Source organism: Haliotis cracherodii, unplaced genomic scaffold, assembly GCF_022045235.1.
Source record: "Haliotis cracherodii isolate W230 unplaced genomic scaffold, xgHalCrac1.p SCAF_7, whole genome shotgun sequence".
Lineage (NCBI taxonomy): Eukaryota > Metazoa > Mollusca > Gastropoda > Lepetellida > Haliotidae > Haliotis > Haliotis cracherodii.
This window is the reverse complement of record NW_027266330.1, coordinates 29,904,283-29,924,458: the sequence shown is the minus strand read 5'-3', so window position 1 is coordinate 29,924,458 and position 20,176 is coordinate 29,904,283. Positions and strand designations below refer to the sequence as shown.

The following is a 20,176-nucleotide window of genomic DNA, read 5'->3' as shown; positions in this document are numbered from 1 at the left end:
GGGCTGTACATAAAGTATGGTGGGCTGTACATAAAGCATGGCTGGTTGTACATAAAGTATGGTGGGTTGTACATAAAGCATGGTGGACTGTACATAAAGTACGGTGGGCTGTACATAAAGTATGGTTGGCTGTACATAAAGTTTGGCAGGCTGTACATAAAGTATGGTTGGTTGTACATAAAGTATGGTGGGCTGTACATAAAGTATGGTGGACTGTACATAAAGTACGGTGGGCTGTACATAAAGTATGGTTGGCTGTACATAAAGTATGGTGGGTTGTACATAAAGTATGGTGGATTGTACATAAAGTATGGTGGGTTGTACATAAGGTATGGTGGGCTGCACATAAAGTATGGTGGGCTGCACATAAAGTATGGTGGGTTGTACATAAAGTATGGTGGGCTGTACATAAAGTATGGTGGGTTGTACATAAAGTATGGTGGGCTGCACATAAAGTATGATGGGCTGCACATAAAGTATGGTGGGTTGTACATAAAGTATGGTGGGTTGTACATAAAGTATGGTGGGTTGTACATAAAGTATGGTGGGTTGTACATAAAGTATGGTGGGCTGTGCATAAAGTATGGTGGGTTGTACATAAAGTATGGTGGGTTGTACATAAAGTATGGTGGGCTGTACATAACGTATGCTTGGCTGTACATAATGTATGCTTGGCTGTACATAAAGTATGCTTGGCTGTACATAAAGTATGGATGGCTGTACATAACGTATGCTTGGCTGTACATAAAGTATGGATGGCTGTACATAAAGTATGGTGGGCTGTACATAAAGTATGGATGGCTGTACATAAAGTATGGATGGCTGTACATCACGTATGCTTGGCTGTACATAAAGTATGGTGGGCTGTACATAAAGTATGGATGGCTGTACATAAAGTATGGATGGCTGTACATAAAGTATGGATGGTTGTACATAAAGTATGGATGGCTGTACATAAAGTATGGATGGCTGTACATAAAGTATGGATGGCTGTACATAAAGTATGGATGGCTGTACATAAAGTATGGATGGCTGTACATAAAGTATGGCAGGCTGTACATAAAGTATGGATGGCTGTACATAAAGTATGGTGGGCTGTACATAAAGTATGGATGGCTGTACATAAAGTATGGTGGGTTGTACATATAGCATGGATGGCTGTACATAAAGTATGGTGTTCTGTACATAAAGTATGGATGGCTGTACATAAAGTATGGATGGCTGTACATAAAGTATGGATGGCTGTACATAAAGTATGGATGGCTGTACATAAAGTATGGATGGCTATACATAAAGTATGGTGGGCTGTACATAAAGTATGGCAGGCTGTACATAAAGTATAGTAGTGTTTCTATCTAACTGAGTTTATACCCACATGTTACAGCGCGCCTGCACATGTACGTGTATGCATATGTATTTTAAGTGGGGGTTTTCCATCACCACCGATCTGATCAATGCGCATCGTACATATAGGTGTTCTCTCATCATTTTATTAACATTAATATGAACCCTAATTGCATTGGCGATACACAGCCATACCGAACAAAATAGTAATCACCTAAATATGTTACCAGCGTCAATTGATTAGGGTGGAGTAAAACCTTACCATAAATAACTTGCTACAATTCAATTCTGAAACAAATATGTAAATTTGTCTCACACTGCGACCGCCCATGTCCCGATATTTCATCTATACCACATAAAAAAATATCTGATTTCATTCCTCAACGACTGTCGTCGATGTTTCGTCCTTTAGTATGAAAATGAGGCAACCTAATATGCTACCAATCAGTATGTGTCTGAATAATTTACCTTAAACACGTCTAATAGCTTTTTTCTACCTTGGTTATTAGTTCCTATAATGAGTTCGCTACCTTATCTTAAATGCTTGCATATAATTGTTATCTTATCATGGTCTTTTGAAGCACCTAATTAAAAACGAGAAAACGACGGTGATGATAATTCATTATTTGACTGCACCGACTTAATTTGCTCAAAGGCGAATATCGGATATCACTTAATATTATGCAAGATCCGGGGAAATCCGTGTAGAGAATAGGTCTTCAGCAACCCATGCTTGCCGTAAAATGTGACCATGCTTGTCGTAAGAGGCGACTAACGGGATCGGGTGGTCAGGCTCGCTGACTTGGTTGATCAATGTCATCGATCCCAATTGCGTGGATCCATGCTCATGATGTCAATCACTGGGTTGTCTGGTCCTATTTACAGACCGCCGTCATTATTTACAGACCACTCATAGAAAAAACATTTATTTGTTGAGTCGAGTTACTATTCCTTATTTTGACTCGTGCCATATGTTCCCGTTTGAACAACTGACAGACAGCTTTCGTTTCAGTTTAATGTACCATTTGTCATTGGCATTCGTCTCGTATGTCTGTTTGTGAGTGTAACTGGTCAACCGCGACTTTTAGAGTATAAACGACTCATTGCATAGCAAGCAATCTGTATATGTACGCCATCTACCTCAATTGTCGTATTTGTCACTAAAGTGTGTCGGTGTACATTGAGTGAGTGAGTGAGTTGGGGTTTTACGCCGCTTTTAACAGTATTCCAGTCATATCGCGGCGTGTCAGCTTAATGTGGGAGGAAAGCCCGAAGTGATGCAGGTCTCAGACGTTTACCACTTCGGTGAAACCCACGAGCACGGGTATGGTGCTGACAAACCTAGAATCATAATCGGGGCGAACCGGGATTCGAACCCACAATCATAGGTTTCTGGCATGCCAAGGGACGCAACTCTGCACAGCGAATCGCGGCGCCTCGGACGGCTGGGCCACGGTGTACATTGACTGAGTGGGGCGTTTATACACAGTTACATTGTTCTGAAGCCAGTGTTGCTAACATAGCCTGGATGTGTGTTGGCTTTGCATGTGTTTGTGACAGGTGACATCGGTGGGGTAGGATAGGCTTACATTTTCGCTAATACCTGGGCCCACTTGCACAAAGCGATCTTAGCGCTAAGATGATCGTAACTCCCATGCTTTAACATTGGCTCACAATAGTCTTACCGCTAAGATCGCTTTGTGCAAGTGGGCCTGTTGTCATCACTATTTCATACTGATTCATAAACACGTGTTTATGAGGACCCGTGAAGATCCGGGGTAGAATAGGTCTTCAGCAACCCATGCTTGCCGTAAAAGGCGACTATGCTTGTCGTAAAAGGCGACTAACGGGATCAGGTGGTCAGTCTTGCTGACTTGGTTGATGCATGTCATCGTATCCTAATTGTGTGGATCGATGCTCATGATGTCAATCACTGGATAGTCTTGTCCAGATTCGATTATTTACTGACCACCGTCACACAGGCGTGCTCAAGGGAGGCAATTTTGCCCTTAACACTAAAAAGCATTTATTTATCATATGGTTCTTACATTTTAGGGGCGGTCGGGTAGCCTAGTGGTTAAAGCGTTCGATCGTCACGCCGAAGACCCGGGTTCGATTCCCGACATGGGTACAATGTGTGAAGCCCATTTCTGGTGTCCCCCGCCGTGATATTGCTGGAATATTGCTAAAAGCGGCGTAAAACCAAATTCACTCACTCACTCTTACATTTTAATTTCCACTAGCTACGCTCCTGATCAGTATCAGTGAACTAGCGGTGAGTTGAGGTGAATTTGGGTTAAACGTCGCCTCCAAGATTATTGCACTTATGTAGCGACGTGCATATACATGTGTGTGTGGCTGCTTGTGCTAGTCCGGACTGATGCCGATTTATAGTGCTAGTCCACTGAGATACCTGGCCGCAGTTTAACATGAATATCCCACTCACACACTATATACTGACTCCGAGCCGACCAGTCCTTGTTTTATCCCCTTAATGCCGAGCGCCAGACAGGGTAACAACAAGTACCACCTTTTAACGTATTTTTGGTATGACGTGACCGGGGATCGAACCCCGGACCTTCCGCTCTCCGGGCGGACCCTCTACCATTAGATCACGGAAGCGGTCGATCATTAGTATAAACACCGAGTCAGTCAGCCTTGTATACAGGAAGCGTCAGCATTATCAATAGATATAAACGATGTGTCATGTGTCTATGAATCATAATCAGATCGTGATGATACCAGGTTTTATCGAAAAGGTGAGCGTATCCTGTCCCACCGGTGGCACCCCTCACAAACACACGCTAAGGAGGGTCAATTGTTCAGACACGGGAACAAACAGTACACGCTAAAGTACATGTAGGGAATTGTATCTCACTCCAAACCCAGACAGAACAGATTATGTTCGCCACACAGGCTTCAGAAGAATCTAGCTCTGTAAAACCAACCCCCGTCCACGCGAACCAAAACACATTAGTCACACAAAGTTCAATTAAGGTATATGTTACAGATATACTGATCTGTTGTTATGCTTTGATTCCCCTGCAATCAATAAAAGGGGGCGGTTGAAGAGTTCCACTTACAAAAAGACATACGATACGAATGTCAATGACAAAGTTGCTGAACGAAAGCTCCTTGACGCCAACGTCAAGTTCAAAATAAAGCGACATTCAATACCATTGCCAGCACGCAATAGTCACACAAAACGTGAAAAGATATATGAATTGGATAATGCACAGAATTGATTATACAGTAAACTACGGTTATAACGAACACGCATATAACGAACTGACGGATATAACGAACTTACTTTTTGGCCCCGACTACTTGATGTAGTCATGCTGTATATGTACTTATAACGAACTACGGTTATAACGAACTAAAATTAGTAGTCCCTTTGAGTTCGTTATAACCGTAATTTACTGTATTTCATTTTTTTAGCATAGAGGAAACAAGTCGCCCTGTTTCAAAAGATACATTCCAAGAAAATCGAACACCACAACATGTTACAAAATGTCACATTGAAAGCTTCAACAGCAATATGCCATATTACCTATATACAATTGATTTCAACGATGCATATCACAACATCTGTGATAACATTATTGCTTAGTGATGGAAAGCCTGGACCAATTACAATTTTTATAAAAAAAAAACCAACTTGTTCTGTAGTACATACATAGTGTGCAATACCTGGTTACTTATACTATATTCGTAAAAGGGACGATGGGGTAGCCTAGCTAGTGGTTACTTTTGTCGCTCGTCACGTCTAAGTTCCGAGTTCGATTCCCCATATGGGTACAATACGTGAATTCCATTTCTGGTGTCTCATGTGTTTGCTACGAACAAGGTAAATATAAAACGTCCACGCTAGAGAAAACAGACTCCATTGAGCGCGAATGGCAACAACAACGTTGACATTTATATGGAATGATCAGTTAAATCAGTGATGATACCAGGTGTTTGTATAAAGGGTAAACATATCTTGTCCTATAGGTAGCACCCACGCTTTTGTTTGTTTGTTTGTTTGCTTTTTGTTTGTTTGTTTGTTTGTTTGTTGTTTAAATCCGCACTCAGCAATATTCCAGCTTTGTGACGGCGGTCTGTAAATGATCGAAACTAGACCAGACAATACAGTGATTGACATCAAACGCATCGATCCATCCAATTGGGAAACGATGACCTGCATCAACCAAGTCAGCAATCCCGTTAGTCGCCTCTTACAAGCATAGTCGCCTATTACGGCAAGCATGGGTTGCTGAAGACCTGTTCTAACCCGGATCTTCACGGGTCTAAAAAGGAATTTAACAATATTCAATCACTCACTTTAATCCTAAACTGTGTCATACCGCCCTGGACATAACTACAGTTAAGAACGACCTGTAAACACAATGTGCTGGGAACGCGAAGTGATGATTGTCGTAGACGCTTAACATTTCAATGTTTGTTTGTTTGTTTGCTTGTTGTTGTACGCTGCACTCATCAATATTCCAGCTATATGACAGCGGTCTGTAAATAAATCGAGTCTGGACCAGACAATCCAGTAATTGACATCATGAGCATCGATCCACGCAAGTCAACCAAGTCAACCAAGTCAGCGAGCCTGACCACCCCAACCCTTTAGTCGCCTTTTACGACAAGCATAGTCGACTTTTATGGCAAGCATTGGTTGCTGAAGACCTATTCTACCCCGGATCTTCATGGGTCTAACATTTAATGAAACCACCAAGCACGGTGAGAAACCAAGGAATATAGTTCAATAAATCAGTGGATCCTGGTAACCAAGGGACGTAAATCTCCATAAGGAACTAAAGCATAAATAATGAATCACGAAGTAACTAAACAAAGGTTTGTTTCTCATAGAAAGTGGCCGGATTGCGCGGTTTTCGAAGTATCAGGGTTCCACTGCTTACAGACTAATTTCCTTACGAACAAATAATTGCAAACTGTTTACAAAGATGAATAAAACGTTGACAGCTTCCTTAAACATATAACGGGCAGTTGTTGGGACTGACGTTCAATATGCTTGGATACAAATTTGTAAAATTGGTGTCATCATTGTCAGGGATCCATCCGTATAGCTTTCATCACAATTTTGCCTTTTACGCCCATTGTTTCGTCGGAAAATCGAGATTGTTTTTTCTCTCTGACGTTGACGTTTCACATTTGCAATTCAAAACAGATAATTTTTTTCAAAATTAACAATTGATGAATTTAATTTATAAAACACACGTTGCTACCATTGTGTTACTTCACATATAATATTATGTTTAATATCCCGTCATCAAAACCACAAATATCAGCACAGTATTGCATATTTGAAAGTATTGAAGGAAAGTTATGAGCATCGCAGATATTCAATGATTCACAGCCCGGCAGCTCGGCAACGTCCACAAAGGAATTATTTCATGCAGCCGTTTAAATAGTAGAAAAGCAAATATTGAATAAAATGACAATATAAAATGTATACCTACCAGATCATCCCAAAAGAAACTGGCTATCAATGTACATGATCCACTTTGAGAAGCGAGTATCGATCTGAACACGGAACAAGCCCGCACGTCGAGGACAAGGCTCTTCTCGTGGCTGCGAGAGTTGCCTCGTGTGGTTGGACGGCTGAGGGTTCGCATAGTGTTACACGCGGATCGCGGACTCACCCTTGTACGGAGTTACGTGCACGTGCCTTGCAGCCAAACGAATGTGATTAACGCAAAATGTTGTGAAAAAAACATACTGTCTGTTATCAATGCGATAGATATATGTTTTAGCTGATTATAGGTGCTGGTGGGTTTATTGGTGTGAGTGGCGGTTAACAACATTTGAGTATACACATGTGCGAAGCACTGTATGACGTAAGGACATAATTATTATATATATATATATATATATATATATATATATATATATATATATATATATAATTTCCTTACGTCATACAGTGATGCTCCAATGAAAACATTAGTCATATATATATATATATATATATATATATATATATATATATATATATATATGACTAATGTTTTCATTGAAGCATCACTGTCATACAACTCGAAGCTCCGTTTATATATTCAGTAGAATCGTTTGTATATTTTATAACAGAAGTAAATTAATTGTAGCTTTTGTTTAGTTGAACTGTAGAATAAATTAAGAGTATTAAATAAAATTGTCAATGACAAAGTGTTAAGGGCTAGAAATACAAGCGACAAGTGCAACATTAATTTTGTATCTTATTGTTTTGAAACATGTGGAAATGTTTTTTTTGCGATTATCACATGCCATGAAGTCGGTGCGGCGTTAGAGGCCCATTGCCAGCAGGCGCCGCCGTTCACGGTGCTGACGTGCATGGGGCGAGGGAGAAACACACACGAATGCTTTGAGAGCCAAAACACAGTGTCCCCCAGGACACGAGACTAATTAGGGTTGAATTGAATTTTCTATTGCTTCTCTAGAGGCCCCGAGGCAGGGTGCCGTACAACTCCTTGTCACCCATCCAGTAGATGGGCATCCTGCTGGGTCGGATAGCTCTGGGCTACTGTCTGGGTTCAAGCCTGATGCGAGAAAGGAACAGGTTTTGCTGTTTTGTCTCGCAGGCTGGTAAGGAATTGTGTTCAGATAGACCTCCAAGGCATTCACAAATGTCAACCTCAAAAGACAGAAGAGTATTTTAAGGACAATCTTGTGTTCTATATCGGTGACCATTACGGCCGGGCTGCGATCTGACGCTGTGCGTCAGAGTGGTGTATTTATGTGCATACCTACATGCACAGAGTACCAACGCTCCCTGTTGGATAAAAGGGATAAGTTACGCTTTACGATAACAAATGACGTAACAAATTCGCCCAGTTCGCAAAGGTGACCTAGTTTTTAGATTTGACGGATGTTATTCCCGTCAAACAGGATCCCAGATCCCCAGTGTATCAAGACCCGTGCACATCAAGACACAGATAGCACAGGTAGCACAGATACACTCGCTTGATATGTCAGCCAAGGGTGTATCTAGGGAAGCGGAAGAGTTCATTTTCTTACAGTTTGTTATCTAATGCCGAACTCAGCAATATTCCTGCTACATGACGGCGGTCTGTACATAATCCAGTTTGGCTAGACAATCCAGTGATTGACATCCTGAGCATCGATCCACGCAATTGGGATCAATGACATGCTTTAGCAAAGTCAGCCATCCTGACCACCCGATCCCGTTAGACGCCTCTTATGACAAGCATAGTCGCCGTTTGCGGCAAGTATGGGTTGAGGAAGACCTATTCTATCCCGGATCTTCACGGGTCCCGTACAGCATGAAACAGATTTGCACGTGCCTTTGGAAAGCAAGATTGTCGTTTGTGATATCATGTAATTAACGCATTTATGCATTTATTAGTAAACACCTCGTCAAAACACTTTTGATATAATAAAGGCATCAACACTCATGTTGAACAGTCCATACAGAATACGTGGCTATGGGGTGGCCCAGTGATTAAAGCGTTCGCTCGTTACGCCGAAGAACCGGGTTCGATTACCCACATGGATACAATGTGTGAAGCCCATTGAATGGTGTCCCCAACCTTATATACTGGAATATTGCGGCGTAAAACCATACTCACTCACCCCCCTACGTGATACCTAGTCACCATCTGATTTGTGTAGTAACGCATACAAAGTCCGCACGAGATATTTCCTCAGTGTCACGTCCCCTGCAACCCCCGTTTACCGACCGCCTCCGTGGTCTAATGGTAGAGCGTCCGCCCGGAAGGTCCGGGGTTCGATCTCCGGCCGCGTCATACCAAAAGACGTTAAAAGATGGTACTTGTTGTTACCCTGCATGGCGCTCGGCATTAAGGGGCTAAAACAAGGACTGGTCGGCTCGGAGTCAGTATACTGTGTCTGAGTGGGATATTCATGTTAAACTGCGGCATGGTATCTCAGTGAGCTAGCACTATATCAATCGGCATCAGTCCTGACTAGTACAAGCAGCCACACAAACACACACACGTACTTGCACGTCGCTTTTTAAGTGCAATAACCTTGGACGCGACGTTAAACCCAATTCCACTTGACCTCACCTCACCTCACCCCCGTTTACCGCCGTCATATAGTTGGAATACAAGCAAACAAACAAACAAACAAACTTCTCCAACTGACGATATTGGTGTCACTTCAAAACTATCCCCTGCAGTTTCAATAAACACTAAAACACGTGTAGTCAATCAGCGGCTCGCAGCCAACAGCTGGAACTGGTCGCGGAACGGGAACACAGTTTTTTTTAAGCCGTGTTTGTTTTTGGACTGAATCATACCATATTTATCGTGTATGTCTGGCACAGACCCAGACCGTTACATCTTCTAGATGGAATTCTGACAAAAACAAAGAATTTGTTGCACTGTCTGCCGAATCAGGGGTGCAGTTCTGTACCTGTTTCCGAGATTCCCCCAGACCACTATACAGTGTTGTCTATCACATAAAGAATAGACCCGTGAAGATCCGGGTTAGAATAGGTCTTCAGCAACCCATGCTTGTCGTAAAAGGCGACTATGCTTGTCGTAAGAGGCGACTAACGGGATCGGGTGGTTAGGCTCGCTGACTTGGTTGATGCATGTCATCGAATCCTAATTGCGTGGATCGATGCTCATGATGTCAATCACTAGATAGTCTGGTCCAGTTTTGATTATTTACAGATCGCTGTGTTATAGCTGGAATATCACTGAGTGCGACGTTAAGCAACAAACAAACAAAACATAAAAAAGAGAATATCTCATTCATTTACGCGTGTATTAATTCCCTCGTGTTTTACAACGCTCTCGAAAACATGTTCTATACGCATAGTACAATCACTCCATCGACGACCAGGGTACATTCTAATCGCATTTGGATCACCCTTGGGCTTATATTATTCAAGCTGCAGTTAGGTGCCACGTCACCATCTCATCCTACCGGGTACCCATTCGCGGCTGGACATCTTCCTGAGGCAAGAGAGTTAACTGACCTTAAAAGTCCAGTTTCCACCCTTGCCGAACTAGGCTGGTATTATGGAGTTACATTTTGGCTGGACTAACGAGTCTATGCATAGTCCAATCAACTTTTATAGTCAGTTAACTCACTTGCCTCGGGAAGATGCGGCTGGATGATCAGAGCTAACATGTTTCAGAACCTGTGATTCTGTGTGGGGCCGAAGCCCTTGAAATAATCGGGCATCAAACTCAACGAGTGCGGACATCCATCCACCTACTCTTCGCCGTCAGCACAGCTGAACCCGATGTGTTACTTATAACGCCATGCTCAGTACCCCTCCTCATCACAAAACAAACCAGTGTGAGCCATCTGTCATGTTTTGGGAGCCAAATAAAAGATTTTACTATGTTCTCTGCTTCATAGCATTTATTTACCAGGGCTCCGTTCCGCAAAGCGATCTTAGCACTAAGATGATTGTAACTGCCATACTTTAATACACTTACGATACTCGTAGCGCTAAAATTGCTTTGTGGAACGGTACTCTGGTGAAGATAGTATATACTCCGAAACGTTGTGTTCCTCATAATAAAGAAATTGACATCCATACATTCTCTTCCTTAACTATTATTTCCTTTCTGCGACTTGATGTACAGTATAGTACTTGAGCAGCTGTCAATATATTTCGGTGAATTAAAGCGCCCATGCCTTAGAGGTATATAATTCGTGTTGCTAACTGTCAAAAAAGAAATTCTATCTTTTTTTTATGGGAGCAGACCTGGGACGTACCTGAGGCATTTTACAAGTGTTGGCAGCATTGGACATAGAAATTGCGAAACAGTTTCGCGAGAACGGTGGAGGTATCAGTTTCCGCGTCTGGCTTGGAGAATCTGTGGCTTGGATTCAGTTTCTCGGAAACTTGACTTTCCCTCATTTTGACGCTGTGTGGGACATCTGACTGCACACCGATACGACATGACAATGTGATGTAGCCAGACAAACGCTGAACGAACCGAACGTCTAATATACCAGAGAGGCTTAGCTTCCCTTTGATAGAGGGCTATTACTCCAGGGAGCGGGCTGATGGATTGCCACGGAAGACTATCACGGGGAAAGTTAATTCTTTGCTGTAAAAAAAATGACATCGAACAATGTGAAGGCAATTTTCTTTTTACCTATAGGACAGTTACGCCGCTGTACATGGCTCAGTCAACTTGGGTGCCACAATTCCCTGCGCGGATTACTTAGGCGAGACCAAATCCTCATTTTTGATATTCACGATTTATAACGCTACCTAAATAATATCTAAAAAATATCGAGTAGCCATATTGCATAGATTCACTTGTAAACCTGGCGTCAGATCCTGTCGTATATGACGGCTGGATTTGGAGACAGATTTTTTTTTGCACAACAGAAATTAAGGAACTATTCACTTTGATTTGAAGACAAAACAGAGGTTCACGATTGCTGTCAGGCTGTGTTGAGAGATCGCAATGAGTGAGTGAGTGTATTGGGTTTAACGCCGTTTTTTTCAGTTATATCACGCCGCGTAATGTGGGAGGAAAGCCTGGTCACACACGTTTACCGCTTCGGTAAAACCCACGAGCACGGGTATGGTGCTGACAAACCTAGAAACATAATCGGGGCGAACCGGGATTCGAACCCACAATCAAAGATTACTGGCGCGTCAAAGGGATACACAATCATGGGACCCGTGAAGATTCCGGGGTAGAATAGGTCTTCAGCAACCCATGCTTGCCGTAAAAGGCGACTATGCTTGTCGTAAAAGGCGACTAACGGGATCGGGTGGTCAGGCTCGCTGACTTGGTTTGATGCATGTCATCGATCCCAATTGCGTGGATCGATGCTCATGATATCAATCACTGGATTGTCTGGTCCAGACTCGATTATTTACAGACCGCTGTCATATAGCTGAAATATTGCTGAGTGCGGCGTTAAACAACCAACCAACCAACCACAATCATGGGTTACTGGCTCGTCCAAGGGACGCAACTCTGCACAGCGAATCGTAATCTGCACGAAAATAATATGGGTTCCGACCAGTGCTGACCCAGGTCTTATTGAAGTGAGTGACACAATCCTATGGTCATGGGTTCGAATCCCATATTTGCCCCGGTGATATTTGGTTTCTCAGCACCCCGCCCGTGCTGAATTATTTTAAACTTTACTGTTAGTCTTTAAACCGACACGACGTGCGGCAACTGAAATACTGTTCCCATCGACGTTGAACCCAAGTTACTTATCATAAGCGTTACATAAGCTTCGGTTGATTATGATCGAGGAATGTTTGTTTGTTTGTTGTTTAACGCCGCACTCAGAAATATTCCAGCTATATGACGGCGGTCTGTAAAGTAATCGAATCTGGACCACACAATCCGGTGATTGATATAATGAGCATCAATCACGCAATTGGGATCGATGACGTGCATCAACCAAATCAGAGTCTGAACACCCGATCCCGTTAGTCGCCTTTTACGACAAGCATAGTCGCCTTTTACGGCAAGTATGGGTTGCTGTAAACCTATTCTAAATCGGATTCTTCACGAGTCTGATCGAGGAATGAATTAAAAGACTATTAACAGTATTTATGTATTAAAATACAGAAAAAGACATCGAGACAGAAAAATATGATACTAGACTCGTTGATGTGAATAACACTTGATTATTGAATTTATTGAAAACCCTGGCAAAAAAAAGGTATACGCTTGGAAAATGGATAGAAGCAAAAAATTACAAATGTACTAGACTGAAAACAGTCGCCGAAACAGTGCAAACTTTAGGTCCAAAACACAACTATGATACCTGTATCATATACATCACCATCGAATAACCATTTCTTGTTTGTTTCAGTTTTAGGCACCATCAAACATGGGTGTATCCTTTCTTTTGCCCGGTAGTGTATTTAGAGATGGCATGCTGTATATATCTGAACACGTAAAAGTGATATCTCACAGGCGGGAACTGACACGTGACACTGGAACTCTTCAATCTGTGAAACTAAGGTCGTGACGACCAGTACAGAAACAATAAATAGAGCAGTTATCTCCCTTGTCAAATAACTCTTCACCTCATCTTGTGCACCGACAATTTTGGCATGTTCACTCGTGGTTGTGCATGAAAATATCAACTTTGGCAGATCACCTGCTGAGAAAGCCACGTTATCTGACAAGAAAAGACAAATAGCTTTATCCGCGTGATATTTATAACGGTGCACGCTTAGTGGCTAGTTTCACGTCGCCTGGAGCAGGCGGTGCGCATGCGTTTCATCACGGCATGTCGGATCAGCGTGGAAGGAGAGAGGTTGGAGGGAAGTATCACACCTCGGTGAAATTTAGGAACCGTGTGTGATGCTGGTAGAGTAAGCATCATTTCCCTAGATAATCTGACCATTCGAACCGCTAAATCTAAAAATGCGGAAATGTTTCTTGGGCGTGTCACTTGAAATTCTGCCTGAAAGAAAATTTTGTTGCCAACATACAAAATGTCATATCATGCTTCTCTGGTATGCATAAAATGACATGCTTGACAACTGACATTTCTGGGGGATAATATACAATGTTCCTGCCTCATCACATTAAAATTAAATATATTAAGTTCCTCCTCCCTCAAGGAGTGGGGACTGGTTGGTTCGGAGTCGGAATACTGTGTCCGTGTGGAGTATCCATGTTAAACTGTGGCATAGTATCTCAGTAGGATAGCATTCTAGACGGTTTAGTACAAGTAGCCACACACACACACACACACACACACACACACACACACACACACACACACACACACGTGCACACACATACTCATACTCACATCAACATACACAAACACCACGCATAAACACATACACACGCATAGATACATACACACAAGCACACACGCATAAATACGTAAACATATACACGCATAAACACACACGCGCATAAATACGTAAACACACGCATAAACACACGCATTAAGCACTTAAACATACATACACTAAACGCACACGCAAACACACGGGCACATAAACACCCACACACACTCATAAACACACACATTAAGCACTTAAACATACACGCACTAAACGCACACGCACACACATTAAGCACTTAAACATACACTAAACGCACACGCACACGCGTGCGCATAAACACACACACGCGCATAAACACACACACACTGTGGAATAATTTACATGTTAGTTCCTAAGTCGATGTTCACTTACTGGCTAAGCAGAAAGTGCAATACTTTTGAACGCGAACGCGACCTTAAAACCAATTTCACCTCACCCGATATCTGAACTGGTGATGACATGAGATAGTCTACTACTAAAATAAAAAAGGAGTGTCCTGACGAGGGAGCGTTGTCTCTGTACTGGAACCAGTCAGTGGAGCAGGCCGAAACACGACTCCGGCGCCGGGAAAACTAAGTGCGACCATGAGTACTTAGGGGTGATGTTCATCGGAGCCTGAACTAATGATACCATTAATCAGCTAAATGGTGCCTGGCCAGTTTACACAAACTGCCATGGATGTTTATACTGGATGCTCTACCTGCTGGCCCATTGGCCACATAACGTGACAGAAAGTGTTATGTTGGAGTGAGTGAGTGAGTGAGTATGGATTTACGCCGCTTTTAGAAATACTCCAGCAATATCACGGCGGGGGACAGCAGAAATGGGCTTCACACATTGTACCCATGTCGGGAGTCGGACCCGGGTCTTCGGCGTGACGAGCGAACGCTTTAACCAGGCTACCCGACCGCCTCGAGTTATTTTGGAGGAATTTTGAAAATATGGGTATATACCCTTTCACTCTCTTTTCCTTTCGCTACAGCTCCAGAGTAGAATAATCTCCCTCTACAATTTATCGTTATTATTTTATATTTTCCTTGGTTGTTGTTGTTATTATTATTGTTGTTGTTGTGATGAAGTCGACTGCAGTTTCGTGGAATTGTTGAAATTTAGATAATTTACAATGGCAAACGCTTCGAACGTTTCATAAACCACAAACCTAAGAGTGAGCGTGCATGTGAGTTATTACCATATGTGGAATCGATCCCGGGTCTTCCGCATGACGCGTCAATGCTTCCACACCTGGGATGTTTTCACATTAATAGTGAAGGTTCAAAAAGATCGTTAATCAACAAGGCTTATCTCTTCGAAGTATCTTTCTACTCGTATTCTTCACCCATCATAACAATCATTTTCTAGACCTCTAAGACGTCGAATCTGGAATTCGAAACTACCTCCATCGGATCCTGACAGACTTAAAGGAGACAACTCCAGAAAGAGCTCTGCCCTAGACCACGCCTTAGTGACCAGTAAATAAAACCCATAGGAGAATGGATATAGGTCAAAGAATTTCAGTAATTTTTGTTTGCAAATAGGTCCATAACGTGATTTCTTATAATGGAAGATGACATCTATTGTTTATGACGTTACAAAACGATTAATGTTTCAACAACATAATTTGTCCAAAATACATTTAACGGGAACGGATAATATGAAATTCATCGAAGCTCATATACAGTAAAGTACGGTTATAACGAACTCAAAGAGACTACAAATTTTAGTTCGTTATAACCGTAGTTCGTTATAAGCATATATACAGCATAACTACAGCAAATAGTCGGGACCAAAACAGTAAGTTCGTTATATCCGTAAGTTCGTTATAAGCGTGTTCGTTGTAACCGTAGTTTACTGTACAGGTTATTCTCCAAAGAGGTCATACTAATAAAATAAGTCCGTACTATTACTACCGCGGCACAAAACAACATTCACGCACTCCGTTGAGACCGCTCCGTGTAAGCGTGTACGCCTAACTTTAATTCCAAGTGAGTGAGAGAGTGTGGTTTTACGCCGCTTTTAGCAATATTCCAGCAATATCACGGCGAGGGACATAAGACATGCCTTTTACAAATTGTACCCATGTCGGGAATCGAACCTGGGACTTCGTCGTGAAGAGCGAACGCTTTATCAATGAGGCTACCCCATCACCACTGTAGGCATTTTAAGCGATGAATGGTTTAGAATTTTACGGGAAATCTGTCCCTAGAAGAATGATTGAGTGAAAAAATATCATGCTGTTAATATTTAGTTAGGTCATAATACATTCATCAAATTTCAAATCATAATTCATCTTCAAAATGATTTGCACGGTGTATATATGTTATGAATTTCTTCACCGAGATTTCTTAATAAATGTATTTATCTCTTCCTTACTCCATTTACAAAGCGCCGGCCAGATATCAAGTTGTGAAACTTGGTCTTTAGGGAGAAATTTGAGTTAAAAGCGTGCAGTGTGGAAATCACGACAAGGCGTTCCGAGAGTAGTGTCCCCTTACAAATGTCCAAGCAAGCTCCTCACAGTGTTATCCCTTTTGCGGAGCTCTCTATACTATCGCTGCCACCAGTGAAAGCTCCCCACTGTGATAGGTGGCTACAACCATGCTTGGAGTTGAATTTGGAACCGACTGACCGTTATGTATATCCCAGCTTATAGTATTTTTGTGTTGGTCAATTTGAATTTCTTTTTCATTACAACTATCATGTGATTGGTATAGTAAGAATGAAAGGGGTCAGTTGGGCGATTTTCCGTTCGTCTTCAATCTCGAACCAATCGGACCAAATCAAACAAACTAAAAGTTAAATTCATCTCGAAATCTTGTCAGTCGTAAACCCTTTCAATATTTCCCAGAACAAAAATATTTACGTTACTACATTTGGGGTTAGAGGAAAATTTCAAGATTCTTAGAACGGCCTCTTCCACACTGATAGGGGGCGGTCGGGTAGCCAAGTGGTAAAGCGTTCGCTCGCCACGCTGAAGACCCGGGTTCGATTCCCGACATGGGTACAATGTGTGAAGCCCATTTCCGGTGTCCCCCGCCGTGATATTGCTGGAATATTGCTAAAAGCGGCGTAAAACCATACTCACTCACTCACTCCACACTGATAGCAGCGATGTTACCGAGAATGTAAAGAAGGTGTCACGCGCTGGGAAGGAGCTTAGTGTCCGCTTTCAAATTCCTCCCCTAAACGTCACCCCCGACATATGGATGCACTGCCTGAATGTAGCCTAGTGTCAATCCCCCCCTCCCCACCCCATCCAACCCCCAACTTTCTACACATGCGTTTTACGGGTTCCCTAAATAGGTGTTAAAAATGGGTTGTGTTTTGAACCTTAAGTCGCAGTGTTTCGGCGACTGCTTGCTTCAGCCTTATAACGTTTTGATAACGATTATAATTATCTGGTCAAATCCATTTTTTAAGTGTACACTTCCTTTGTAGGGGCATTGTATAACATCTATACAATAATATCATCTTAGGGTTGGTTACAGTGTTTCAGCGTTCTGATTGAAAGTATTTCTGACACTGACTTTGTCTATTGTTCAACTGAGTTACACTAGGTGGAGATATTAATGGCAATATGTTCAGCCGTATATATTCCCTGAATCAGTGTCCATGGGCCAAGGCCGTTTAGCCTCTGTCCAATCTAACTATTGTTGGTCTACACCTCAAAACCCTTCTCCATTTACACATGTCAATAGTTGGACCGTGTGGTGACTTCTATTGTGAATAGGTCCTCAGAAGCTCATGCTTCTTGCAAATAAAAGCGACAAAACCATTTTCATAATCCTAAAACAAATCTCTGCTAAAAGCAGATTCGGGTTTACGATTCCAACGATATCATGAGCAAGCTTTTATGAATCACTATCAAACAAAAGTGAGCGTATCCTGCCCCACCGAGGGCACCCATCACAAACACATGCAAAGGTAACTGTTCAACTGTGAAACACGGGAACATAATTATGGTAAAGTCAAAAGAGGTACATAGTGTTTAGCCACTTTTGCGTCAAACCCTCCATATGTCTACCATAACAAAATTGAAAGCTTTACTTTGGCTTTGAATGTTGTAACCTTGATGAGTGAGTGAGGTAACTTAACGTCGCATTGGCCTTAATTCAGCCATATTGCGGCGTAACCCTGATGAAACAACTTTTGATAAATCAGGATAACTGCGGAGTCAGAGCTTTATGGCACGCCCAGGGCACGCGACTGTTCTGGGACTGGAAACGGATATGTTTCAACGTGTGCCACAGAGATTTAGTTATTTGTTAGTCGTCTCTTTTGTCATGTTTCCGGATGCAGATGTCAGAAGCTGACCGCCTGATTCAATACCCGCATTCTTGTCTGCTGGATATAGCATTATGTCATCAATTGTTATATCACTTCTTCTCCATCCACCATCAACTGTTATTTCCTCTAGAGTCGGGCGGTCGGGTAGCCTAGTGGTTAAAGCGTTCGCTCGTCACGCTGAAGACCCGTGTTCGTTTCCCGACATGGGTACACTGTATGAAGCCCATTTCTGGTGATATTGCTGGAATATTGCTAAAAGCGGTGTAAAACCATAGTCATTCACTCACTCCTCTAGAGCCTCCATTAACGAAAGTACCACTTTCTTCTAGAGCCTCCATCAATCGTTATATCGCTTTCCTCAAGAGCCCCCATAAATCGTTATACCACTTTCCTCTAGCGCCTCCATCAATTGTTATGCCACTCTTCTCTAGAGCCGCCATCAATTATTATACCACTTTCCTCTAGAGCCTCCATCAATTGTTATGCCACTCTTCTCTAGAGCCTCCATCAATTGTTATACCACTTTCCTCTAGCGCCTCCATCAATTGTTATGCCTCTCTTCTCTAGAGCTGCCATCAATTGTTATACCACTTTCCTCTAGAGCCTCCATCAATTGTTATGCCACTCTTCTCTAGCGCCTCCATCAATTGTTATGCCACTCTTCTCTAGCGCCTCCATCAATCGTTATACCACTTTCCTCTAACGCCTCCATCAATTGTTATGCCACTCTTCTCTAGCGCCTCCATCAATTGTTATACCATGTCCTCAAGAGCCTGCATCAATTGTTTTACCACTGTCCTTTCGAGCTTTTATCAATTGTCATTCCACCTTCCTCTGCATCAGTTGTTATATTTTTTTCTCTAGAGCCTCCATCAATTGGTTTAACACTGTCATCAAGAGCCTGCATCAGATATTATTCCACTGTCCTCTAGAGCCTGTCTGTTCTTCTGATTTAGATGACACTAGCCGATACGAGGTATAACGCCACATACTAATATTTCAACTTCCGTTCAACAATTAAAAAGAATGATTTTTGTTAAATCATATAAAAAGAATTGTGAGGATAATTGGTAGCTGAAATCTTAATTGTCCAATATCGTATATAAATAAATGCCGAGGTCAGCTTGATGACTAAAATAATGCATAATATGTGCTTGTTTGTTTAACGCCGCACTCGGCAATATCCCAGCTATATGACGGCGGTCTGTAAATAAAGGAGCCTGAACCAGACAATCCAGTGATTAACATCGATGACATGCATCAAGCAAGTCAGCGAGCCTCACCACCCGATCCCGTTAGTCGCCTCTTACGACAAGCATGGTTGCTGAAGACCTAGTTCACACCGGATCTTCACGGGTCTTAAGTGTTTGTGATACCTTGTATTGAAGTAATGTGTTAAAATGCTATAATATTCTATAGACACATTAAAATGCTACACCGATTGGCAAACTTGAAACATACCTTTCCCCTGGGTAGAGGACAGTTCCGTCCTTGGAGGTAAGCCCTGGTGTGCACGCTCACGCCGGGTGGGGGCTGATCCTGGCGTCAGGAGTCGATGCGCTGAAGAAAAGAACACTCACGTGAGCAAATATCGACTAAAATGAAACCATTGGCTAGCCTCCGATTCTACTGATTTCGCAAAGGACGTTTCTCTTCGAAAACGCAAGGACCAGTTAAATTAAGACTACTTCGCTGTCCGTGTTTAATTGAACAATCGAGGCCCACAATGGGAACTGCATGATTATGTGCTTCAGACCT

General features: G+C 42.3%; 1 protein-coding gene across 2 annotated transcripts in view; it reads right to left on the bottom strand.

The window, feature by feature from the left end:
- LOC139447375 (neuropeptides capa receptor-like) overlaps positions 1 to 19,944 on the bottom strand; it is a 45,000-nt gene extending 25,056 nt beyond the window's left edge. Inside the window, exon 1 of one of the 2 annotated variants that reach the window (XM_071228693.1) lies at positions 19,880 to 19,944. The gene's annotated coding sequence lies outside the window, so the exon portion shown is untranslated. Of the gene's footprint in view, positions 1 to 6,818; positions 6,917 to 19,879 lie in introns of those variants that run through there. The other variant, XM_071228692.1, reaches the window with a different exon arrangement.
- Between the last annotated feature and the right edge of the window lie 232 nt (positions 19,945 to 20,176).